The 26,451-nt window shown below is 45.9% G+C and overlaps 1 protein-coding gene across 12 annotated transcripts in view; it reads left to right on the top strand.

Annotated features, from left to right (window-relative positions):
• The window catches only part of RBFOX3 (RNA binding fox-1 homolog 3), a 1,585,357-nt gene that overhangs the window by 1,171,473 nt on the left and 387,433 nt on the right, over nt 1-26,451 (top strand). For all 12 annotated transcript variants that reach the window (XM_069199697.1, XM_069199694.1, XM_069199703.1 and 9 more), the window contains one exon: nt 8,689-8,729. The gene's annotated coding sequence lies outside the window, so the exon portion shown is untranslated. The remainder of the gene's footprint in view (nt 1-8,688; nt 8,730-26,451) is intronic.

Here is a 26,451-nt window from a genome sequence, read left to right as displayed (position 1 = left end):
GGTCTCCTCGCCCGCCACTGAGGTCCTAGAGCTCTTCTGCATGAGGCTCTGGTAAGTGTGATGACCATATGCTTGGTAATCAATTGTTCTGTCAGCTAGCGCTTTTTGGTGTATCTGATTATGGCTGCCTCTGTCATTATCACTCCGTGCACTGTACAGCTTTATATTGTATAAAAGTGTTGTACCATTTTGTATGGCCTTGCTAGTAATTTCTTCATCAATGATATGTAGACTTCTCAGTGAAGCTTTATTTATCTTCACATGCTTCATACTGGCTGGAGTTGCGTTTTCACTACATATACACCAAATGTCAATCTTTGGCACTTCGACGAAGGCACACATGACACGCACGAGCAGTTTGCTTGGATCACTGCGAAATCTCTGGAAGAGCACTGTTGATCTTCGGGTTACTTATCCCCCATCTCCTAGCCATTTGTAGAATCCTCCCCAGCCTGGGCACCTACCAACGAATACGCCACACATGGAGCTATGTATTACATGTCTTTATTCATCTCTTTGTAACTGCGAACTCCATGTTCTGAACCTGCTGGCACTACAGCATGTTCTAACACTTTTGTTAACATGCTACTCAGTCTTTTAGGACTTCCCACTTTCCCCCTCACTCCATTGATAACATAATGGGACACCCCTTCCCATCACCTGCTTACCTGGCTTTAATGCTTGCCATCCTGAAAGCCTCTGTTGTCTGCGGGCTTCTAACAAGTTTTCTTGACTGCTGTTCCAGCAACCGCATCTTGCAACACACTAGCAAAACCCAGGTTTCCCTGCCTTCTCCCTCTATGCCCCTACCAACGACTTTCATCCTCCTCCAACACATCCATTGATTCCCCCTCCTCCAGCTTATGCTCACCATAGTCAGCTACCAACTTGTGCTCCACCTCCTCAGTTTACACTGAACAAAACTTGTAAGTGGGGTCTTCTAGTCTTTCATGCTGGTGTCCCACCAATTCTGCAATGACTGCCGTTCCGTCCTTTTCTGAGAGGTTCACAGGACCTTCCCAGTGCTCCTGCCGAAGACCCACCAGACCTTTCTAGCTCTGCCACAGTCCACTGCTGCCATCTGGTTGGCTGCCAAGGGCCTTACCATCTCTTCACCCTGCACTGCATGAGTCACACTAGACTCTCCTGATTCTGTCTCCGCCCCGTGTCCTGAAACTGTCACACAAGTGAAGAGGTCTTGTGCACTGAGACTTCTCCTCCCTCACCTTTTCACCTTTTGGTTCTCCTCCACCTACAACCAATGCCCTGGAATAAGAACCTCCATTTCCCTGTTCCTCTGTCGCTTCCTTGTGCCCTGATCTCTCATGGCCTTGCTGTAAGTGCTTTCTCTAGCCACTAGCCCTTCCACTCACCCACTTGCCCTCCAGCTCATCTGCTTAGTGCTTCTTACCCTGCCCTGGTGACCCCTCCCTCTACCACCACTGTTTTCCTCTTGTACACCTTTATTGGCCTCATCACACTTGCCCTAAAACAAGAGGTCCTCAGGGTCACAAGCATTTTCCCCTTCTTTCCTTTCTCTTGTATCATCCTCTTCCTCATCGACTCCATTCAAGAGTGGCCCACAGCATAGCAAAGGCCCCCCCTTGCAAAAAGGCCACTGCCCCACCTCCCTTTCTACCTCACACCCCAACCTCATCCACCTCCTCCTCCACTCCACCTCCTGCAGTCTATCGCTCCTGGCTACACGCGAACACCACCACCTGATCCGCACTGCCAAAAGGAACTTTTTCACCGACAGACTAGACAAAAACAGCCACAACAGCAGAGAACTCTTCAGCATCGTCAAAGAGTTCTCCAACCCCAGCGCCAGCGCCAACGCCGTCACGCCCTCACAGGATTTGTGCGAATCCCTCGCCACTTTCTTCCATCGCAAGATCAGCGACCTCCACGACAGCTTCGGACACCAGACCCAACCATACACCACTGAACCCGCTTCCCCGGACATCACCCTCAACAACTGGACCCACATCAACACGGAAGAAACCAAATCCATCATGAACTCTATCCACTCCGGCGCCCCTTCGGACCCCTGCCCGCACTTCATCTTTAACAAAGCCGACGACATCATCGCCCCGCACCTCCAGACCGTCATCAACTCTTCTTTTTCTTCTGCTACCTTCCCCGAATGCTGGAAGCACGCTGAAGTCAACGCCCTACTAAAGAAACCTACGGCTGACCCAAGCGACTTGAAAAACTTCCGCCCCATCTCTCTTCTACCTTTCCCAGCCAAGGTAATAGAAAAGACCGTCAACAAACAGCTGACCACCTTCCTGGAAGACAACAACCTGCTCGACCCTTCACAAACCGGATTCCGAACCAACCACAGCACGGAAACCGCCCTCATCTCAGTCACAGACGACATCAGAACCCTGATGGACAACGGTGAAACAGTCGCCCTCATTCTCCTCGACCTCTCGGCTGCCTTTGACACCGTCTGTCACCGCACCCTAATCACCCGCCTACGCTCCACCGGGATCCAAGGCCAGGCCCTGGACTGGATCGCCTCCTTCCTCGCTAACCGCTCCCAAAGAGTTTACCTCCCTCCGTTTCGCTCAGAACCCACCAAGATCATCTGCGGCGTACCTCAAGGCTCATCGCTCAGCCCGACACTCTTCAATGTCTACATGAGCCCCCTCGCCGACATCGTACGCAAGCACGACATCATCATCACCTCCTACGCCGACGACACCCAACTTGTACTCTCCCTCACCAAGGACCCCGCCAGCGCCAAGACCAACCTACAAGAGGGTATGAAGGACGTCGCAGATTGGATGAGGCTCAGCCGCCTAAAGCTGAACTCTGAAAAAACGGAAGTCCTCATCCTCGGCAACACCCCGTCCGCCTGGGACGACTCCTGGTGGCCCACGGCCCTCGGCACCGCACCGACCCCCGCAGACCACGCCCGCAACCTCGGCTTCATCTTGGACCCTCTTCTCACCATGACCAAGCAAGTCAACGCCGTGTCCTCCGCCTGCTTCCTCACTCTCCGCATGCTCCGCAAGATCTTCCGCTGGATCCCCGCCGACACCAGAAAAACCGTGACCCACGCCCTTGTCACGAGTCGCCTGGACTACGGCAACACCCTCTACGCCGGGACCACCGCCAAACTCCAAAACCGCCTGCAACGCATCCAAAACGCCTCGGCCCGCCTCATCCTCGACGTACCCCGCAACAGCCACATCTCCGCACACCTGAGACACCTGCATTGGCTCCCAGTCAGCAAAAGGATCACCTTCCGTCTTCTCACCCACGCACACAAAGCCCTCCACAACAAGGGACCGGAATACCTCAACAGACGCCTCAGCTTCTACGTCCCCACCCGCCCCCTCCGCTCCGCTGGCCTCGCACTTGCTGCCGTCCCTCGCACCCGCCGCTCCACGGCGGGTGGGAGATCTTTCTCCTTCCTGGCGGCCAAGACCTGGAACTCCCTCCCCACCAGCCTCAGGACCACCCAGGACCACTCCGCTTTCCGGAGACTCCTAAAGACTTGGCTGTTCGAGCAGCGATAACCCCCCTTTCCCCCCTAGCGCCTTGAGACCCGCACGGGTGAGTAGCGCGCTTTATAAATGTTAATGATTTGATTTGATTTTGGCCCTGGCTTGCCCACTCTGCCTTCTTGCTACCACCTTCACTCCTCAGAAACCTGCATCATTCCTCTGTCTCTCCTTGAACTCCCCCACCTATTCCCTTCAGCCCATCTGTCTCCCACGCTGCATATGTGTTTGGACTGGCCCCAAAGTGTCCGTCTGCTGACAGTGTGGCTCGTTCTCTCCTTTTAATCATCCCCTTCTCTGTGTTCCTCCCTCGTGCTCATCCCCATCATTAGCTGATCACACCCCTGGCTGCTCGCATCTTACTGCCTCCAGGCAGGGGCGTAGCTTGGTCAGTATGATTTTGGGGAGGAGGTGAGTTTCAGATTTCTCAACAATCACGCTGGGACATTGTGTTAAAATACATATATGAGAAACAGAGGGGGATTAAGGGGAAGTGGAAAGAGGGGGATGCAATTCTTAGTGGTAATTAAAATGCAATATTTTTAAACTAATCAACATTTTTAAGGCCTTTAATACATAGATGAAAGAGTGTGTGTTTTTGTCAATGTGGGCATGTAAAAATCCCAGGTGAAATCCAACAGACACTTCACATTACACGACTGAAAGCACTTGTATCCAACTATTTACTGCAGAGTATATTTTAGGGGTGTGTGACATCCTACAAACCCCTCCGGAGCTACCCTTCTGCCCCCAGCACCACATAGGGAACCTCCCCTGTCGCTCCTTTGCCCCCTTCCCCATCAGCGCCTTCAATGCTCCTCCACTCTCCAGTTTTTATTAATTGAGGGCGTGACAGCGAGCAAACAGGCTCTGTGGCTGCCACTCTTTTCAATGTGCAGAGCATAGGCCAGAGCTTTTACCTGTGTGGCCTTCTACCTCAACATTACATGTCAACAGGACCTCCCAACCTGCCTAGCATAGCAGCGTGCCACGATCCCCTTGCGATCGTATCTCCCCAGCTACCCTACCTCAGCAATATACAGCCCAAAAAACGAACAAAATCTACTCTACTCTTTTGAGCCACTGTGTTACATCAAAACAATATGGTAGCAGGTAGCCCAAAACAACCCTTATCTATATTTTATCCGTGACCCTGACTATCAAAAACTGCCCAAGTCCATCATGGCCTCCGCAGACTGTACCACCTGCCCAAACAGTCCAGGGGCAGACCTTCCATGTTGGATACCCACCAAGAGCCTACTGGGCAAGAGGGCACAGAACACTGACAACTTGTAGTATGGAAAAAAAGCTGCTTAAATGCAGAAGATACACATCACTAACATTACCATTCCTAGGCAAATTGCTCTTCAACACTATTCCCACCAACAATGTAATTGCGTCAGACGAGCCTCTGAAGCCACCTTTCTTTTATGTTTTGGACTCTTGGTACCCTTAAATAAATGAATGTTCCACAAAACCTTGTCATCAATAGAATTGCCACACCAGACTGTAAAAAATATTACCAAAAAGACATCAGGGGAATACAAACCCAAGGAGAAGGGTACCAGGCTTCAAGCAGGTTGCATATAAAAAACCCAAATTATTCCCTGAAACCTCTACAGATGAAAACTCGCTTTCCTAACCCATGGCTAAGCAGTTTAATGGAAAGGATATAAACTTAACAGAAAAAGGGCATGGAAAATGTAATATTCCACTGTGGTGAGGGGGCAGCAAGTCACCAACCAGGCACAGACCTCAAGAGCTGGGGCAAAATCAATTGCCTTTTTTGGGTGCATTGATGTCTCGGTGGTTCTTGGTTTCACTGCTATGAAGGGTATCGGATTGTACGGAGTCTAAGACATTATTGAATCTGAGTTTTCTGTTCTGCAGACTTGCACTTTAGCTTAGAGATGGCGTGATTCTGTAACCTCAAAAAGCGCCACGCTCCTAGGTGCTGTAGTGCTTGTGTGCCGATGTGATAGGTATGGGGGCAAGGCACATTCACACCCTGACCTAGGGGTGGCATGCAGTTGCGGGCTTAATGTTACGTGTTTGTGGGCTTCAACGATGTTTGAAATGTTGTTGATGTTCAGGGATTTCCCTGAAGTGGTCACATTCCAGGCTTGGACAGTCGGTCCCTGGTGTGGCTGAGATGACCACTCTCGGTTTGTGCCTCTCAATAGAAAACATATATCTGAATCCAGATACTTTGTGGCCCCCCGTCACAATGCTAAACTAGCAGGCTCTGAGTTTTTTGGTGAATGACCCATAGCACAAAGCTCCTTTGACTGATAGGCGACAGATACCAAGGCAATGCCCTGGGTTGGCGGGTAGTACCAAGGTTGTTGCCTCGGTAGGCACAACCTCTGGGCCAAGCATTCAAGGATCAGAGTTGAATGATCCCTGAATCAGAAAGACAGCACCGATCCACTGTCCATCAAGCGTTTTCACCGATGCCCTGTAGCCAGGTAACCCCTCATACTCAACCTTCCAAGGATGGAGTGTCCTTGGAAGCTGAGCCTGAACCCAGACACTGTCGGGAAGCCCTGTTCTGATCCTCTGTCCTCTAGTGTGGGTAAGCAGGCTTTCAGATTCCGGGAACCTAGAGTGCCACCGCAGTGCTTGACGATTCTCGGGATTGGCACAACAACCTGGTGCGGGCTAACGGTGGCCCGGAGATCACAAGTGATCCAGCCCTGCTAAGGGGTGGCCTCCTTGTCCAAATCTGATTCCTAAGAACTGCTTCCAGCTGCCATGGGGAGGTCGGGTGGGGCCTACTATCTGGACGCAGTCACTTTAGGAAGGCACGGCCTTACCCTCCTACCTTTAGCACCCAGAGAGCCTGTCGGTACACCGCAAACATTGAAAAACTGACTGCGTTTGGATTCACGGCCCTCTTCTCTACAGAGTGCTTCAGGGCGCCATTGAGGCACTTTAGCAAATCTAAACTGTGCTGCAGACAAGGACGGGGGTGGATTGGCAGAGCTAAGGCAAGTGTAAAGAACATATTCTCACTGCGCATTGAAGCTGTGCACTCTGCTCGAGACTGATTATTGCAGAGTAAAAGCTGAACTGAAGAGTATAATGCTGTACATTGAAACAGCGTCTCTAAGTAGAGAGGTGCGTGCAGGCACATTAGAAATGACATAGCAATGCCCCCCTTTCAAGATGTGCAAATGCATGAACTACTGCTTGGTAGTACAGAGACGGACTGGCAGTTGTGTGCAGAATGGGGGCCCTGGAACACTGTAGCAACGAGAGGCATAATTGAATTACTTCAACTACCAAATGCGATGCTCTACTAAAAGGCAATTGTTAGCTATGTATAAGGATATAACAAAAATACATATTTTCGAAGTATTTTAAAAAACGAGTTGCATACTGATGAGCATATAGACGCAACTGAATAGCAGACGTACAAAAAGACAGGGTGCAGAAATTCTACACATGTCGTTTTGTTTCCAGATATATTTTGTGTGTCACAATCATCTCGTCTGCCAACTCAATGATGTCTGTACTCAAACCAGCTGAGGTGGTCTCAATGGCTCACACTAGGACAAGGCTTGGCTCGTATGTGGTAGAGTTGGGCGAGGCACTGAAGACTCGTGACTGGCTCTGGCTCGACCCTAGGTCCTCTAAGGTCCTTGAGCCAAAAGCAAGCCGAGCAGTGCTTCAGTGATTGACTTCTCCGGCACATGGAGTGAGTCAGAGAGGGAAGAGAGAAAGAGCAGGGGAGAGGAAGAGAAGAAACGGAACAAAAGAGAGAGGAAGAGAAGAAACAGAGCAGGGGAGCGGAAGAGAAGAAACAGAACAGGGGAGAGGAAGAGAAGAAACAGAGCAGGGGAGAGGAAGAGAAGAAACAGAGCAGGGGAGAGGAAGAGAAGAAACAGAGCAGGGGAGAGGAAGAGAAGAAACAGAGCAGGGGAGAGGAAGAGAAGAAACAGGGGAGAGGAAGAGAAGAAACAGGGGAGAGGAAGAGAAGAAACAGGGGAGAGGAAGAGAAGAAACAGGGCAGGGGAGAGGAAGAGAAGAAACAGGGCAGGGGAGAGGAAGAGAAGAAGCGGAACAGGGGAGAGGAAGAGAAGAAACGGAACAGGGGAGAGGAAGAGAAGAAACGGAACAGGAGAGAGGAAGAGAAGAAACAGGGCAGGGGAGAGGAAGAGAAGAAACAGGGCAGGGGAGAGGAAGAGAAGAAACAGGGCAGGGGAGAGGAAGAGAAGAAATAGGGCAGGGGAGAGGAAGAGAAGAAACAGGGCAGGGGAAGATAGACAGTGATTAGAAAGAGACAGGGCAGAGAGGGGAAGGCAGGGGCAGCCAGGTAAGGGACATGTGAGTGAGATAGGAGAGGAACTTTGGCATGGTGGGAAATAGAAAAGGAGAAAAAGAGCGGGGAAGAAAGACATTCCACCACGGACGAGCGGTGAGACTGTGACAGGCTGGAGTGAGAAGCAGGTAAGGCTGGGTAAGAGTCAGTACTGAGACATGAGTGGGACTACCAGCCTGTCGGGGGCTTCTGTCTATCGCAGCATGGCCGTATCCAGCAATGAATGGCTCAGTCGGCTGCTGCCTCCCTGCCCTCACTGCAGTCCTCCCCCCACCCCTCAGCCTCGCACAGCATGCCTCCCGTTTTTTTGGCTTGACCTGTGCTTGGACTTTTAAGAGCCAAACCGGACCCCTAGCTCTGTTCTGACTGGACTCTTCCCTTAAATGTTATGGCTCCCTCACACCTGCAATGTCATTTTGTTCAGGCATCAGACAGGGCCATTCTTTCACACACTTCAAAAACTGGCCTAAAAACACATATTCTTGAAACAGAAGGCCGCATCCTGAGTGACACCATCGCATTCACACTGCCTAAAAGCAGTTACCTGCCATCAGCTCAGGCTATATGAATACCTCTTGCTATAAACACACCTTTGTAAATGTAAACCTGTGTATGCGATATGTTTGTCTTGCACTCCTAAGTAGTACCTTCCTACTCTGAAAACATCTTAAGGTAACTTAAGTTCTCTGAAAATGTGATTTTTGCTGTTAATGTATTATATGATGTTCCTTCCAATACACCACTCTAATGTCCACTTGAATTATGTCTGCTGTATGAAAAAACGTGATAAAAGTGCCTAGTAACAAAATCGATCTTTACTCTTCCTTTTCTCTGTGTCTTCCCATACAGGGTCCGGAACACCATAGGAGAGACAGCGCAGCTGCGGCAAGGTATGACGCGTGTGTTCCGTTGTGTTCTGAAGGTAAAATCAAGTGCACGTGCGTTGACATTAATGTGCTTGGCGAGGGCTTTTCTTCATCACTTGCCCTCCGAAGCCGTATAGCCTTTGGGATACTCAAACGCAGGCCAAGTTGAGCCCTTTACAGCCCCCCTAAACTCTAAAAGGAGAGGGGGGGGGGGGGGGCACGGGTCGGACTTCCAGCATCCTTTGCGCCCTAGCCAATCAGAAGGCAAGGAATACGGATACAAACTAAATACGTTTTCCGACATTCTAGGTTCTATTAAAGTCTAGGGGAGAGACGTGAAGCAGACAGGTCTAGGAGTTTGTTTTTTCTTCTTGTATGGGTTGAGGTAAGGGGGGAATGTGCTAATTGTCTCATTGCCATATGACCCAGGCCACACAATTCGCTGATATACAGCACCCCCACACACCGTCGTGGAAAAGGCTACCGAGGATACAGCTGTCAAGTAATCAAACATACCTTGTAAACGCTATGAAACCTATTAGAAAACATTATAACGTCCAATCGAAAGGCGTTAAGTAGTTGTTGCAGTGGGGTACACTTTAATAAAAGATACTGTAAGGATGGTAAATTATGGTAGATCTCACGAGTAAAATATTGCCTCAAGAGATAAGTAATGTTGATGACTGCAGCGCTGGTGGAAAGAAGCTTCCACTTCTGAGTGAGCTTTGTGGTCCAGAGCCAACGCGTTCGTCACCCTATAGCTCAGTTCTGTTACCTGCCAAGTTTGGGAGTGCATTGAAACAGGCCCGGCTCCATCATCGGCATTTGCATCGACGTATTTTGTTCCTGCAGTGTAGCCTGTTTTGGATCAGAAGCAGGCCTTGTTTCTGACATGGCGGCAGCGCGGGTGGGAGGTGCCCTCCGCGGAGCTCTTTCCTTTTAATGAAGCCTTCCTAAACGCTTTATCAAACGTCGCCTCGGAGTGCGGACGCCGAGCGCGCCCGCCTAACAATGGCCATCGACTCGAGCCCCTCCAAGCCGCATTCCGGGGCATTGTGGGTAATGTCCTAATCACCATGTCGATAGCGGCTAACCAGGACCTGGGAGCAGCAGAAAGATTTTGTTGATCTCCCTCGAACCCCTACAGACTGCGGTGGCAATCAGCGCTCCAGCACTGCCCTCCATCAATAGGCGCAGGTATCGAGCGCGCGCGCGCAGAGGCGCGAGGGCGCACGTGTTCGGCTAAAGACTCGCAGCTGTCGAGGTCCCGGTGGGAGCGTGCTGGCCCGCGCGCTGCCGCCACCTCGGGCAGCCACGGACACGGTGGCATCTGTAGGGAAGGCGGGGGGGGGGGGGGGGGCACAACGGGCCGCAGATAAAACTGGTGGGGTTACTAACAGCAGGCAATCATGACGAATTTGTGTGGATATATATATATATATATATAAATATATATATATATATATATATATATATATTTTAGACCAGTAGTTCCCAACCTTTTGACTTCTGTGGACCCCCACTTTATCATAAGTGGGACCCAGGGACCCCCACTGAATCATTATTGGAATCCGGGGACCCCCCAGTAAGTCATCACTGATAGCTGGGGACCTAATCTATTAATATTATTTAATTTTCTAAGCAGTCGCGGACCCCTTGAGGAGGCTTTGCTGACCCCCATGGGTCCCCGGACCACAGGTTGGGAACCACTGTATTAGACATTTATGCTGTTTCTTATATCTTTCTGAAACTCTCAATCTGCATATCTCACACCTCACCTCTTTTGTCTTCAGCACCCTCTTTCACTTTGTCCTGCACATACTTTCTAGCATCTCCTTCACTTCACCAATTCTTCTACACATAGTGCACCCACTCACCTCTTTACACTCTATTTTCTTTAACTTTAGTTCTGTAAATATGTTGGCAGCCGTATGTATAACTCTTTCGCACAATTTTGCGTGTAATCACAGTTACAACTGGCCCGCATGACCTTGGCTTAATGTGCTCAGCAGAGAGGCCAAGGACTGGATGAGCATGTATTCTGAACCCCTTTACGACCCACTGACCGGTACTGTGAAAAAGTTGCACTGTGTTCAGTCTGCGCTCCACAACTCCCAGTCATGAACCAACCCTCCACCCCAATCAACCTGATCTTGCACAGCTTCATAGGGTGACACTTTTCACACTTCAGCTCTGCATGAGTAATATGTTGTATGAAAAATAACTACAGAAACCCACCATCTGGAAAAACCAAATGCTCTTAAGGAATGAAAGAGTAAGTAAACCATGAAATGTGAACAGGAATAACATTACTGTTCCCAGGGTTAGAGGGCAGTGTTTGTTTTTGCTGTTGCCAGTGGTGGGGTACCAGAGGTGGTGGGGTGAGGATGCTTACACATGGGCTTTCCCCCCCCCCCCCCCCCCCCCCCTCAGTGCTTAATTTCCTCCAGTGTTTTCTGGTGCTCAGCACCCGCACTGAATTCTTAATACTGGTGGTTCTGTCTCACTATTTTTTTTAACACAGGTCATGACCACGCGTTTATCAATTCCACACTTATTAAATATGTATATACATAATACCAGTGCATGCAGGGCAACTTTATGTGACCTAGAATAGTCTAAATGGGCACATTTGTAAGACTGTGATGACATTTGTCAGCGCTGGGAGGGGCAGTAGGTTGAGCAAACTACAGTGACTTCTTTTAAAATTCCCAGGCCCTGCCTCTTTTTTCCCTCCAATTTAAGCACTGACCCCTCTCCACAGAGACACCACTGGTCACAGTGGCCTTGATACATATCTGCTGACAAACCACTGTGGCTTGTCCACACTGGCTCCATGAGAGCTGATAGAAGGGTGCTGCCTCACAGCTGGTGCTGTCCGTGCTGATCTTGTAAAAGAAGGCATCACTTACCCATTGGAACTCAGGGATACCTACAACAGCCTTGTAGTTACTGTGGAGTTGCTAGAGTAAGGGGCAATGACTGCACATTGAAAAACAGAGAGTAAACAAGGGTCTTGCAGCACCATTTACTTTGTGTCCCTGCTGCTACCTTCATTACCTCCTTGATCAGGGATAGCAAGGGCATTGCCAAGGGTACCAAAGTGCAAGCTAGGCATGTGTGGCTACCTTTAATGGATGTCTATGGCTGCTCACCGTGGGCAGAGTGCTGTGGATCTGCACGTTCAAGGGAAACTCCTAGGGTGTCCTTGTAAGCACAAGTCAGGGTGCATAGGTGCCATTTCATGCATTCTATCCTGGGGACCTGAAAAACGATTGCATGGAGAATGTATGTGTTCATGCTAAGCACCATGTGTTTCTTACATTGTGTGCCTGCTTCACTGTGGACATATTTGCGCATCTGTGTGTCATTTATGCATCAATACGACTGTATGCCACTCGGTCTTCTTTCTATGTGATCATCGTTGTGCTTGGCCGCATGCATGCCATCCGTCTTTCTGTGCTCTGTGTATGCTTCCATATGAGGAGGTGTGTATATGAGTGTTTCTCTGTTTTACATATCAGTAATCGTACGTGGCACTAATCTCCAACCCAGTACTAGAAACTACCAAATCCACTGTAAGAGCCGTGGGGCTATACCAGTGGCAGAATGTACGTCATATAACTACATACAACATAATATAATCTGACTGTAAATATTGACCACAAGCAGCCACCCGCGAAGCTCTTTCCCCAGTCAGTGCTGAGGATGGAATTGTTGATTGGCCATCAGTTTCACCCCATCTGATGGTTCCCCAGCTTTGCGGTTAATTCCCCAGGTGTACCTAGCTTCATGTCAGGCTGTTTCCTCATATTCCATGGTCTGGATGAAACGCTTTGGCCTTCACGGGTGAGACTGCATGTCCCCCCTGCCAGCGCAGGATTCTGGATACTAGAACTTCAGTGGTCAGACGTGGTTCTGTAGATTCCCTCAGTCGAAGCCTAGTTTAAAGAAGGTTGGGACGTGGGACGTTCCAGTCAGAATACATAATTGTCTAGCCAGGTGCATTCCTAAGTGTATTGTACTATACGTGTATTATTACTAGACACTTAAACCACAAAAGATAAAATGAGCTACTACCAAGAAAACAAGAAGTCTCCAGTGTAACTGTTCAAACGGCTTAAAGTAAAACATACTTTAAAATTAGGTTTTAGGATTTGAGGTGCACAGGGGACCCAAACCATAGTTCGTGTCCTCTATCCTCTGTGTTAGTCTTAGTCAGGCCTTGGGAATAGTTCGGGCAGACGTTCCATCAAGGCTTTTTCCCCCTAATGACACTGGAAAGCAGTCAGCTTTGGGCTTCCATTGAAGCGTAAGCGCGAACACACTGGCGTTTCAGCACCATGGCTAGCTCCTAGGTTGTTGGAGTTAATGTTAATTGTGTTGGGAAATTGTGGGCTGGAATGGAGTAGATCAGAATATGTCTTCTTTTGGGTATCAGGGATTTCAGCCCCTTCGTGCGGCCCTGATTTCGAGGGTTTAGACTGTATTTGTGTTCTAGGGTTATTAAATACCACTAGAGTGCATGAACTTGGCATCTCGCATTTAAGGCTAAAGCGAAATGCTTTGCATAAAAGGAGGCAGTCTTTGTTTTTATCAGCTTTTGTTGAGATTTGTGGTTGCTCAGTCTTGGTTAACTCGCAATTATATCTATAATAAGAGAAATGTTTTCGATTTAGCAGTGTACAGTCGGTATTTACTGCTGTCCAAAGCTTCATCCTCCCTCTGCAGTCTCTTGGTTGGTTTCAGGTGTGTAAGAGGACAAAATCTCGTAGATGGATTCTCCACTTGACAGTAAAATGTCAATTAATTCTTGGCTCAACAACAACGCAGGTTTAGCTCTGGACCTCAGCTTTGTTTGAGGACAGAAACACACACATTCAGCATACCTGTGTAGAATCATGGACCCAACTGAACTCCAGCAGGTATACTCCGGTAGGTGTGATGCTGCATGTCCATTGTCCAAGGAGGCAACGTGTATGGAGAAAGATGGTGGAGCGTGGAAGAGCGTTACAAGGATTCAGTGGTGCTGAAGGTGCGCGCTCACTAGCTAGGCACTCCTGTTGCACTTTTGGGTGAAGTTGCTGACTGGCTGGTCAATTCTCTTTTACCCAGATGGTCCGGTTCATCAGCAGCTCATTGTTCACAGGAGGAACGTGCACAGTTATTAGTCCAACACTGGTGGTTTCTTATGCTAGGGATGCACGTCAAACAGATATTGGAGAACTTTATCTACTCTGGTCCAAGTTGGAAGTGTTCTTTGCAGGTTCTTAAACAGGAAGGCATTTCACAGGTCTGGTGATTCAAAGTACTTTCCTGATGTCCTTGAGAGTGGGGAGCTGGTTGCTCTCCCAGTCACAACGAAGCCTTATGGAAAGTTTAAAGTCCTCTGATAATTCAAGGAGATGAGATCTGCAGGTTTCCTTCTGGGCAGCTTCAATAGGGTGGCAATAGTGGGAAGGGTTGTGGTTCCATATCCAGGCAAATGACAAGTATGAGTGTTCCAACTCTGAGTCCCGCCCAAGACCCACATATTCTTGTTCAGAAATTGTCACCAGACAAGCCGTCATAATTAATTGCACACACCCCTAGTCTGTGACAAATAGTCCACAGATTTCTGACAACTTCAAAGGCCACAACCTGCAGAGCACCAGTGAAGCTACACATGAAGATTGGGATGACCAAGGTGCAATCAGGGTGTCACACTTGGACCGCATATCTGCGGATGCAGGCCTTTATTATTTCTCTTCAGGTGTAGGTGCTGTTTCTCTACTATGATCAGTCTTGTCTAGGGAACACACAAATGTTAAAAGCAAAACAGTGCATTTTTAATTAGGCATAAATGTCCCATCGTTGGGCCTGCCTGATGACGAGAAGCTTCCACTGATTTACCTTAACTTCACTAGTTGTCTTTTTAATGGTTTACTCGGCCTTTTACAGGTGTACCACATGTGCTTCAGGTTTAACCTGCTGTCCCATCTACAAATTTCAGAGTTTTGATTCAGTTTCCCGAGTTCTACTGTAGGCTCCGAAGCTTATTTTAATTTTCACAGCTCTCCGTCAGCTCTGGCAGCTTTCATCAGTTTTACTTAAGACTCTACAGTTTTACTCTGGCTTGCCAACTGTTTCCCTTGTTTCCTTAGCTTTAGATTGCCTGCTCTTTCTTTAGAGAGAAGGAGGGAATTCGATCAGGGATCCCCATATGGGTGGAAGATTTCTCAGTGCCCAAGTTCTTCCTCAGTTACACGCCCATGTGTCTTGTTCTATGTCACACAAGGGGTAGAACCTCACCCACAGAGTATGACATGCTTCATCATTGGGTTCCTGACCAAGACTGTGGGCATCCTGTGTGCTTCTTGTCAACCCTAACCTTCCGACACTGGTTGTGTTTCTTCATGGGTGGAGTCTCTGTGGGATTTCCTGCTTTTCCTTAGTAGTCTTAAGGTTTACATGGATTTTACTTTTCTGTTGTTGTCAGTGTCATCCTTGAACTAAACTTGTATACAATGGGCATCAGTAGTTTTAAACCTGTCTCTTCCCTACAAGATTACAAGCAAGAGGACTGAGTGAAGAAACCTTCATTTTTAGTTTGGTAGTTTCATCTAATCTCATTTTTATGTCCACTCAAGGTCAGTCACATTCCTAATGAAATATGTAATGGTATTGCTGTGATGTTCTTATGTGACCATCTGCTCCTTTGAAAGAGGAATACTGTAGAAAAACCATCAAATGGATGGTCGTGGTATTCTTAAATCTGTAGTCACTGTCAGGTTGTAGTGTTACCAGTGTAATCTATATGAGGATGAGGAGAAACCATTGGGCTATCCATCCCCTCTTCCTGGCAATACTTCATGAGCTGAGGGTACCAGTAATGCCATGCATACACCCGCATATGTATGTAGAGTGGATTTTCAGCTAGTCATTAGATTTGATTTAAAACAAAGGATTAGGATGGAAAATAAACTTGTTGGCTCATAATGCGTTTGTGCTTTTCTGTTGCGTTAGTATGGCCAAGAAAAGCTCCTTTTGGAATAAACCTGCAATGGAATAAAGTAAGCAGTGTGAGTGCACATTTCATGTTCATTAGGATACAGGCCAGTAGTAAGAATCCACACTCATTTTTTGGTCTCGCCTAGGCAGCACATGCGCTGTCTCTTCGAGCCATGTTGTATCTATTCTGTAGGCTTACGCCCTCCCATCGCTTTTCATCCGTTTCTTGGCATGACCTTTCAAAAAGGTTTCTTCTCTGTGGCTAATGTATGTTTTTTGTCCCTTCTTTGATGTTTTGCTCTCTCCCACAGAGCAGGGGCCTATTAGTTGATTCCTTTCACTTTTGGCTATTTCTATTTGTGTACGTGCACTTCTTTTTTCGTTGTTTTCATCCCAGTCCGTGTTTTGGGAATGTTCCCTTATGCTTCTTTTTAGCTGTGATTTCGTGCTCATGTTGGACTGCATATTCTTGATCTTGGATAGCTTTCAGTTATAAATTGGCCAAATTCATAATAAACGTAGTATTGGCATTTGCCATTTTGTTTCTGTTCTGGTTTTCGCCATTGTTTTATTTTGTTTTTTTATTGGCATGTATCAGCATTGGGTTTTTTTCAGGCATGAGGAGAGCTGACGCCGAGACTTAAACCTTGGTCCCCAGTTTTAATGTTGCCAGCTCTGGATGTTAGACCACATCTGCAATACAACTGTGTCAAAGGGACAGCTTTGTGTAAGGTTGTTTCAAGCTGTGCTTCTCCAGACTCTTTTAAGCGGCAAGTCTGTGCACTACTGCTGGAATGGAATGGTTAAGCTGACAGCCATGTTGAATTAGAGACATGTCATTGCTAGCACCTCTAGTTTTGAATTAAAAGAAAACGATTTGCAAAATTCAAAGCTTGCTTAGCGTTATCCTAGGCAGACTTGTTTCACACTACGCCCGAATGTTAAAAGTGCATTTGTAACGACTCACCTACTTTGAAAGAAAACTAAGCAAACGGCGATGTGGGTGTGCCCAGAACATCAATCTGAGCAGGAGATGGCAAGAAAATAAGAAGGCACTGATAATAATCTGTTGTTCTTTTAAAATGCCATAAAGGTGGGTTGAGCTTGCTCACTGCAATTCCGTGTGCAATGTTTACTCAACACAAGGAGAGCACTATACCACTGCTAATTGGGTGGCATCAGAACAGACCTTTCTGTTTTTTAGCTTTCTGCGTTTACTGGTGTGCAGATTATCACTACCACTCTCCCCTTCCCAGCCCCAGCGCAAAACCACTAATGTATTTTTTTCTCATTGTTTATTATATTTGTTTTTGCTTGTTAAGTATTTTAAGTATTAGAATACATAATCACCCACTCTAACAACATGATGCTGTTTAACTCGAGTATCAAGAAATACAGGGTGGATTAGTACTTGCTTTGCTCTCTTGCTCCCCATTAATTGGAACCACCAGCTCATCCATTGTTTCTTCTTTTTTCATTTTTGTTGATGATTTTTGAATGATTTATAATTGGAGTGTAGTGGTAACCCATATCATCCTTTTTGTCAGTGGGTGTTATGTAAGTGTCTAGTGGGATATGTCTGTTGTTACACCAGGTCTTATTCCTGGTCCTGCACAGTGTTTTTTCCAGGCACCCTCTAGCTCTTAGCTTTTCGGTTAGTTTGTTCTACTGTGCATTTCTGGTAGTTTCTCGGCATTCTTAAGTTTTGTTCAAAAGAAGAGGTTCACTGCTTTCAAAAAATCCTTGGTGATAATTATTGAAGTGAAGCAGTGGGTGTCTATATTTACTGAGCACCTTACTTTGTAAACCCCTTTTATTGACTTAGATAATCCTTAGATAATGGTCCTGTGAGAATGTGAATGTGGGTGATGAAGAGGAAGAATGTGTTTCTACTTCATATTATTACTCTAGAAAGAAAATACGGTGTAAATGTGAATTGAAGGTTTATTTGCGCTGGAGCTCTTTCAAATAGGGGTGTTTGTTCATCAGTAGCTTGAATATTTACAATGCAAACTGGTTTCAAACATAACTTTTAATGTTTAGAAATAGCTTTAGTTAAACTACTCCAACATGGCTGATGTGTGCTGGTGTGATATTTGCCGCTCCACAATTGCCAACAGATATTTTAAGACAGTAAAATAAAAAGGATTGCCAAAGCCAGTAAATTGACACTTGCTTTTTAAAAGCGAGACATATTGGCTATACCAATGCTTGTTTTCCGTGCTTGCATTCAGATCCCCTGGCTTGGAGTGTTCCTGCGGGACATTCTTATCCGTCTTGGCATTCTCATCAGAACGTACTGGGCACAGCCTAAGCCCATTTTTGTTTACTTGGTATACTCGAAATTGGCATGTTAGGATACCCACATTTTTGTTGATGATTTTTGAATGATTTATAATTGGAGTGTAGTGGTAACCCATATCATCCTTTTTGTCAGTTAGTGTTATGTAAGTGTCTAGTGGGATATGTCTGTTGTTACACCAGGTCTTATTCCTGGTCCTGCACAGTGATTTTTCCAGGCACCCTCTAGCTTTTAGCTTTTCGGTTAGTTTGTTCTACTGTGCATTTCTGGTAGTTTCTCGGCATTCTTAAGTTTTGTTCAAAAGAAGAGGTTCACTGCTTTCAAAAAATCCTTGGTGATAATTATTGAAGTGAAGCAGTGGGTGCCTATATTTACTGAGCACCTTACTTTGTAAACCCCTTTTATTGACTTGAGTTTCAAATTTAGGAATTTCTGTTCAGCCCTGTTAGTTGTTAGTGAACTCCAAGCGTGGGTTCTGATCTTTGAGCAATCCTATGAACTCATCCATGACGTCTACTGTACCTTCCCAGGGGAGAAGCATTTGTGCACCTATTAGAATGGTGCATTAATACTGTGCTAAACAAGTAATCTACACTCAAATTCACAGCTGTATACTGGACGTGATGCTACTGCATTTGAAATAATTTTAATATGAGACGTTAAAGTGTATTTTCTTGGCTTATGCTAATTATTCCTCAGCTTTGCTTCAATGCCATTTCATTCAAAATGTTTGTGTTCTGTTTATTTTTTCTGCTACACATAGTTAAACAAGTAATGTGTATTTCCAATTGACCCTGTTCTGGAAGAAGACTCTCTAGCATGGGCTCAGTAATGTAACATTTCTCCAAGGCTTTTCCACATGCACACAGTATTCATTCAGAATGGTTCACTGTTGTTTTTTGTAGCTAGTTTGTTTGACACCTCTGGATGATATTAGGTCAGAGAGGCCTGTGTGATGATTCTAAAGTCTTATTTCTGATTTGTTGAAAATGTAGTTCTTGGCTCACTCCATGATGATTTTGCACTTTTCATGCTTATAGTGAAAAGTTCTATAGACACCCTTGTATTTGGTGCTTTCTGGGTGTTGCTATGGATACTGTTTGATTTCATACTGATTTTACTGCACATTTGGGACGTGGCATTTTCCTCTAATTTGATCATTTCCTGTACTGCTGGCCTTTATGTCAATTGATTTCCCTTTATGTCAATAGTTCCTTCAATTAATTATACTGTAGTGTATCATTAAAATGTTTGTAATAAATCTTTATAAATTTCTAATTCCACCCTAGAACTCACTTATTGAGTTAGTCAATTTTTATTTGACTATAATTGTTGATATGCTGATTTGCACCTTATCTTTGGACACATTGCCTTATGAAATTGAGATTTAACACCATTCCCGATCCACCCTCCCATAGGCATGCTATGAATGTGTCTTTTAAGATAAAGATTTTAGGGGTACAGCATGCCCACGCCAGTTTCCAAATCTTTCTCCAACAATGCCACAGATTGAGTTTTCTTGCTTTAAAGAGTAAACATACTCATTTGCTAAGCTTAAAAGAAAAAAATGAACCTAATGAAGTTCTGCTGATCCTTCAAGTGAGAAGTTCTTAGTCAAGATCAGTTTGGTGTATGCCATCACAAATGTGATTGGAAGGTGTATGACCATTCTGTGGTTTACAGAATCTCTTCTAGTTTACTGGGGGTAGCTATTTGAGGAATGCCCGTGCAAAGAGCTTCCACAACTTGGATCTTGAGTCGTTATCACTGGATAAAATGTTATCTCCTTCATGGGATCAAGGACATCCTTGGGGCCCTTCCATTAGGTAGGCAACTTCTTTACTTTCGGAATCACAACATTATAAGAGGGTATGTAAGAGTGTAAAGTGCCGAGATGGGTGCTCTTAAATCAGGTGTTAGTTGTTTAGTTTGTGCAGCTAATTTCATCCATCAGAATTTGTATGTGTTCTTGGCAATCTGTTGTTTCCTTTTAAATGGCAATAGCGCTCACATTGTCAGCTAGTTTTATAAATGTCATGTTTACTCTGTAGATTCATAAGGCTTGGCATTGGATGCATTGACATAGGCACCCTGCTAGGCTTTTGGGTGGTTTCTTATCTTTCTCTGTCCTTGAGTACAGCTCTGTTGAAGTTTATTCCTCTGTTGGGATCACATGTGTGGCTAGCTGAAAGTTGGACTTTTGTTCTTCAGACCATTATTGTTGTCCCTTCCTTGACTGTCAGTAGGGTTCCTGCAAAAGCGGGAGCAGAGCTTGATTTCATGTTACAATTGGTGTAGCTCTACTGTTTCTTTGAAAGGGTTGTGGTCTGGGTTTGAAAAAGAGTATAGGCTTTTGTTGAGCACTGCTATCTCCATGTGGGGCTCAAGTGGTGTCTGAAAGCCACACGACTAGACTTCATTCTTGTATTGTGCTTTCCTTCTGCTTCTTGGGATGCTTCTTTAGTCCAGGATTACGAACATTTACCTCTTGGTTTTCCTCTGTTGGTGCCTTCCCAGATGCCCAGAAAAAGTCCTCCTCGTTTATGGTTGTGAGAGTCTTTATTTGGCTGTGGCCTGACCTGAATAGGATGTGTTTTGAGCATTGGTGAATAGGCCTGGTTGAATTGTAAAATGACAGTTTTGTAATCTTTCTCGATATTTCTTTTTTAACATTTGCCTTTTTATGTTAATTATATTTAAATGGTTTCTTATAGTGCAGACCCAGTCTAAAGTGCTTTGGAGCATGGTACAGAGAGGATCTACAATAAATAGAATCCCATATAATGCTCCAGAAAATAAGGCGTTAGGGATATCTGGGCAAAGAAACGATCATTTAGATTGTAAAAATAAGGAAGGCAGGTATTTTATATGAACAAAGAATCACACATTATGACCTTAAAAGTTATAAACAGAAATGTATGTGTAGTGGCAAGTGTAAAAGACCCAGGACCACTTGATGTGTAGAGATAGGGGACAGGTCTTGCATGGGCTGCTGTAGGTAATGTATTAGAATGGAGACTTACCATTACAGTGATTTTTTTACATTGGGAGTCATTACATTGCGGGAGTTACAATGGGTGTCTTTACTTTTCAGGTATGTTTTCAGTCTTTTACTTCACATGTATTTACTTTGCAGATAAGCTGTTTTTTTACATTTTTAAAGTGAGCTAACTTTGGTAGTCTTAAGGAGTTTTTTAGGTTCCGTGGCGGGCTGGTGTTTAAGGTCTGTAAGGGTCTATAGGGTTCAGTGATTGGTGGAGTTTACTGGCTGTAAGAGGGTTTTAATATTCAGGGATGGGTGGTGTTTAGAGGTGGTAAGGGGTTGTTGTGGGTTCAGGGGTTGATGGTATTTACAGGCAGTAAGAGGTTAGATTCAGGGGTGGCTAGTGTTTATTGGAATTTGGATTTTTAGGGTCATGGGATGGGTCAAGTTAAATTACTTAGTGTTACATATAATAACTTAATTTAAATTAAGCAATAATTAAAATTATATTAAATATTTGTATTAAATTAAAATTAATTAGGTTACATTTTATATATACATTTATGGCTGACTATAGCCAGGGCAAAGATCTGGATCCAATAGGATACAACGAGTCAAAAAAATGGAAAACCTTTTTTGTAATTTTACCATAGGGGGATAATGAGGGGAATGTTTTTTTAATTATGGTTTTGAACTTAGTAGCTTATGGATGATAGTCAACCACAAGTGGGATTCTGTCCTTTTGTTTCTGTTGTTGGTATTCCGAATAAGTACTTCCCTGAGTAACTTCAAAGACGTATTTGTTGCTGTATGATATACAGAGGATAGCCTCACATTTAAAATAACATATTAAGCTCCTGTAGATGTTTGTTACAAGTGGCCTCATTGCTGCAGATGCCTCTAATGATGTGCTCATGTTGCTGGTGTGCACAGTCTCATGCAATAATAGGTTTAAGCTTCTACATTTCAATTTTGTACACCGTACGTATATTACGCCTGATCGTCTCAACAAAATAGACCCAACTAGAGAGGCCGGGTGTCCCTGATGTGGGGAATTGGGCACCACCTTTCTACATTTGGCCTGGTCCTGAAGGGAGGTGCAGCAGTTCTGGTGGGAGGTGGTTGGGAATGTTGAAGAGGTCACATGTTTGGGACTCGAAGCAACGCCGTTGACATGCCTCTTAGGCATGGTACAGAGACCACGGAGAAGGAAAATTCCATAAGTCTAACACAACTAGCTCTAGTTCTGGCTAAGTGCAAGGTGGCCATAAGCTGGATGAGCACCAGGAGCCCATCTATTCATTGCTGGATACGAGATATGCTGGAATGGGGAGCTGCTGAAGAACAACATATGCGGATAACACGAAGGGAGGAGGGGCACTAATTGACTTGCTTGCATGAGGAAGTTTACTTGAACGTTTCACTGTCACAGAGGATTTAAGCTCTGAATGGAGTACGGACGCTGATGACTGAATAACGGATTGTACATGTTCGATATAGTGGTGACAACCAACTGTGGCTATGATGAAACTCTGGTACTTATAATGTACATATGGATTGGTTACATAAGGATATTATCCAGTAGGGTAGGCTTTGGGGAAACATTCCCGTTTAGGCTGCTGTTGATATACATGTTTTGACTTTGTATGTACTCTGTCCTCAGAAAAGATATCTGTGATGTCTCACATTAATATGCACTGTGTCGTTTTTGTTGGTTCTACATTATAAAATCAATAAAAACAGTTATATAAAAATAAAAGTGTGCTCATGGCTGTTGATCCTGGCACAGTTTATATGCAATTTGGTTGACGGCTGGTTCACAGTTCTTTTGTTAGAGCTTCAGATAATGCCATAAGCCTGTCCTCATGTGGTATGCTGGCGTATAATGATGTAACATCGAATGTAGCCAATAGAGTGTCATCATCAAATGTGTGGGTTATGTGTATTAATATAGTGCACAACTCACCCCAGAGGGCTTCCTAGCACTGAAGCAGGAGCTGCAAGAGCCGAGCCAATATCTGGTGGAGATGGATTTGGTTTAATTTTTCAATAATCCGAAAGAAGTGTTTGGTATCCTTAACAAATGAGTGAAGCTCCTGGACAATAAGCTGCAGTTGCAAATCAACAAACAAATACAGTCTCTCGGTGACTACACCACTGCTTCCTGTAGACCTCGATAGTCCTCTGATTTACCCCAACCTCTCCAGTTTTACTTCATCACTTCAAGCTTTACTCTGACTTCACCTGATTTATCATAACTTTTCAAACTTTAATCCAGCCTTCTCTGCTTTACCTTAGCTTCCCCTTTTTCACTCTCACTCTCACAGCTTTGCTCTGTCCTCCCTTGGCTTACCCTAGCTGCTTCCATCTTGCCCTAGATCCTGCTCCTTTGCTTCATTTTTCTCTGCTTATCATTGGCATCCCCAGTACCCCCAGCTTCCCTTCATGCTCACTAACTTCTCCTATTTTACCTTGGCTTTTCCAGCTTTCGGTGCTTAATTTGTGCTTGTTGTTTCTGGTGAGGGCACCGGCACTTAGTTTTCTGCCTCAGGCATTTATTGTGCTCAGAAGACACATATGGGAAAGACGGAAGAAGAGAAAAACAAAAAAGTGTCACAAAGTGGAAAACCAGAAAGCTGCAAGAGTGAGCTGAAGGGGCAGGGAGTGGCTTTAAATGGATTAAAGAGGCTCGAGATGGCTTCAGGATTACGCTGCCTCAGTATTCAGTGTTCGCACATTTAATTCCAGCAGCCGCGTGTTTAAGTGGAGTGCTTTGGGTACCGGCACGTTTTTATAATCCTGCCTTCACCGTCCTTTGTGTTGTGTGCCTGTGTGTGACACGTATGAAGGGGATCAAGTAGAATCCAGGATGGCTCTATGTCTGTGTGTGTGATTGAAGGGAGTAAGTACTTCTGTCAGTGTGTTTTCTGATATGTTCTCTGAAATGTGTTCACAAGTATTGTATTTTAGATTTTATATAGTGCTTACTACCCCTGTGTGGGGCACTGAAGCCTTTGCCACATGCGTAGCAAGCTGTACCACGCGGGGTGTGTGGTAGGAAGAATGTCTGTACGACTGAGCCTCTGTGAAGAGCATTTTGGTGGTGTGCATGAGTGACCAGTAGGTCTTGTTATCTTGTCTTGGGTCACAGCATTTCACAGTGTGAATTTGAGAAGACGCAGGGCAGATAGTGCGAGCAGTTTACAGTGACTTGAAGCCATGAGATACTTTTAAAGCAACCAGCTTATATACACTGCGTGGGGCTCACCCAGAAGCAATCGCCCACTGTAACTGTTAAGTAACTGTGGCATAGGTTAACTATTTTGTTGGGTAGCAAGGGGGACTAAAACACATAGGCAGCTACATAGAACCTAGCAAGATTGACGCTGGAGTGATGTCACCAAAAAGAGGGCGAAAACAGAAGGTCTAGTAAACCAAATGCACCAGGCATTGGCGAGACATACTGTGAGATGAGTTAAAAAAACAAATGTGAAATTGTTGAAAATGAGTTGGTGCAGGAAATTAAATTGGCGATGAGATCCACAAAGCTTTTAAGACCAGCACCTTCTGCTGTAGAAATACACCGAATGGAGGTAAGCAGTGCAAAAGAAACCAAGGTTTGCAACCTGAGCAGAAACTATACAGTCTTTAAAGGCCCAGACATAGCCTGCTCCTTCTAGGTCGAAAGAGGTCAGATGTTTGAGCTGGAGTGGCTCCCCGAGCCCTTCCCAAGCTTCTGGAAGTTCCAAAGGAGATGAGGGTAAGCGGGTAAGCACCGGTCGGACTCTGCCCCAGCCAGACTGGCACTTAGCAGCTTCCGCCCGACACAACAAGACTGAAATTGTCTCCCTGAGTTGCATCAGGAGGCGTCTTCCTCCTACTCTGGCAGAACTTCTTCCGAGGCAGTCTTTACGTTCACTATTGGTAAGTAAAAGACATCCCAGAGTAAACACGAAATGGTGCGTTGAAAATGAGACATTCTGCTTGTAAAGCTTCCGCTAGAACAGTCATTTGATGGGGCCGATGTGTGTTCAGCTCTGTGGCGTGGTGTGAAGAGTGGCAGTGTGTGGGTGTGCTTGCACAAGTATGCATTTGCCAATGTGTGTGCCACTTCTTTATGTACCTCTGTGAGTGGCAATGTTTATTATTTCTCGGATGGTGAAGTGCCGCATCTGCCAGTGCCCGGGCCTCTTGATGGCACTCTGAATATGATGCATCTGTGCGCCGATGTGTGTGTCAGCACGTGCTAGTGCCTTCATATGTTGTGTATATACCAATGTGTGTAATAGAGTTTTCACGGCTGTGTGTGTTTGCACATATCTGTACTCACGTCTTCCTGTGTGTGGCTCTGGCCTACTTGTGTCAGTGTCTTCATTTCACAACGCGTGTGCCAGGCTCCCTGTGTATGTATTTGTTTGTGAGGGAGGGCGCGTGCCACTGCCTTCACCTCGCATGGTGTGGGCCAGTGTGTGTGTCCGCGTGTGCTGGTGCCTCCATATCACAGACTCGTTCGTAGTTTGTGCGAGTTGTGCGTGCCAACACATGCTAGTGTATGTCCTTCTCATAGGTTGCGTGTCAGAGTGTAGGTTTGGGTGTCTGTGCCAGCATGTAACAGGGTGTCTGCTTTTGAGCATTAGCATGTGCCAGCGCCTTCATATCACAGGGTGCGTGAGAGTGTTTCTTGGTTCCACTGTTGTCGAGAGAGAGAGAATATATATAATATATATATATATAGAGCCTGTGTGTGTGTGTGCCTATTTGTGTGCTTGCCTTCAGGGCATTTCCGTCTCTGCGCATGGCAGTGTCTTCGTTGTACAGCGCGCGTGCCAGTGTGTGTGTGTCTCAGCACGTGCCAATGTCTTGATATCACATTGTTTGCAGTATGTTACCATTTTCCCCGGTGTATTAATTAGAACAGACGACTCAGCTCGTTGGTGCGCAGTTGGCATACCCCATTTATCACGCCGCTGTCTGGGGAGTGGGTCGGATCAGAAATGTGGGGGGTGGAGGGAGATCTGGTGTGAGTGGTGAAAAGTTCCCTCCTCCTCCTCTCATCCTTTCCCCTTCTCCACACTCCAGTAACTGCTCTGACTGCAGAGGTGAGAGGGTGGGGTGGGACTAATTGCCGGATAGCGTAACTGGATGGACGGAATGCAGAACCAATCAAACATTCACCCCCAGTCACAGATCTGGATTTAATCCATTGTTCTTTTGCTCACCATGCCACCCCAGTTTGAACCCAGCCATATGCAAATCAGTCTTGACCCTGTTCCTCATGGGAAAAGTCCAGCCCGAACTGCCAGGCCAGGTTCTCCCTGGACCGGAAACAAGCATCCTGGGACCGGTTTCGGGGTTTCACCCCTCATCAGCCAGGCTAGCTTGAATCCAGTGGCACAGTGAGCCCGGGACCCACGTCTGGGCATACCCGGCGCACTTAGGGCGGCAAAAGCAAAGCAAAACACAAACGCTGT

Source organism: Pleurodeles waltl, chromosome 7 (genome assembly GCF_031143425.1).
Source record: "Pleurodeles waltl isolate 20211129_DDA chromosome 7, aPleWal1.hap1.20221129, whole genome shotgun sequence".
NCBI lineage: Eukaryota > Metazoa > Chordata > Amphibia > Caudata > Salamandridae > Pleurodeles > Pleurodeles waltl.
The sequence above is the reverse complement of the archived record's forward strand: the minus strand, read 5'-3'. Positions and strand labels throughout refer to the sequence as shown.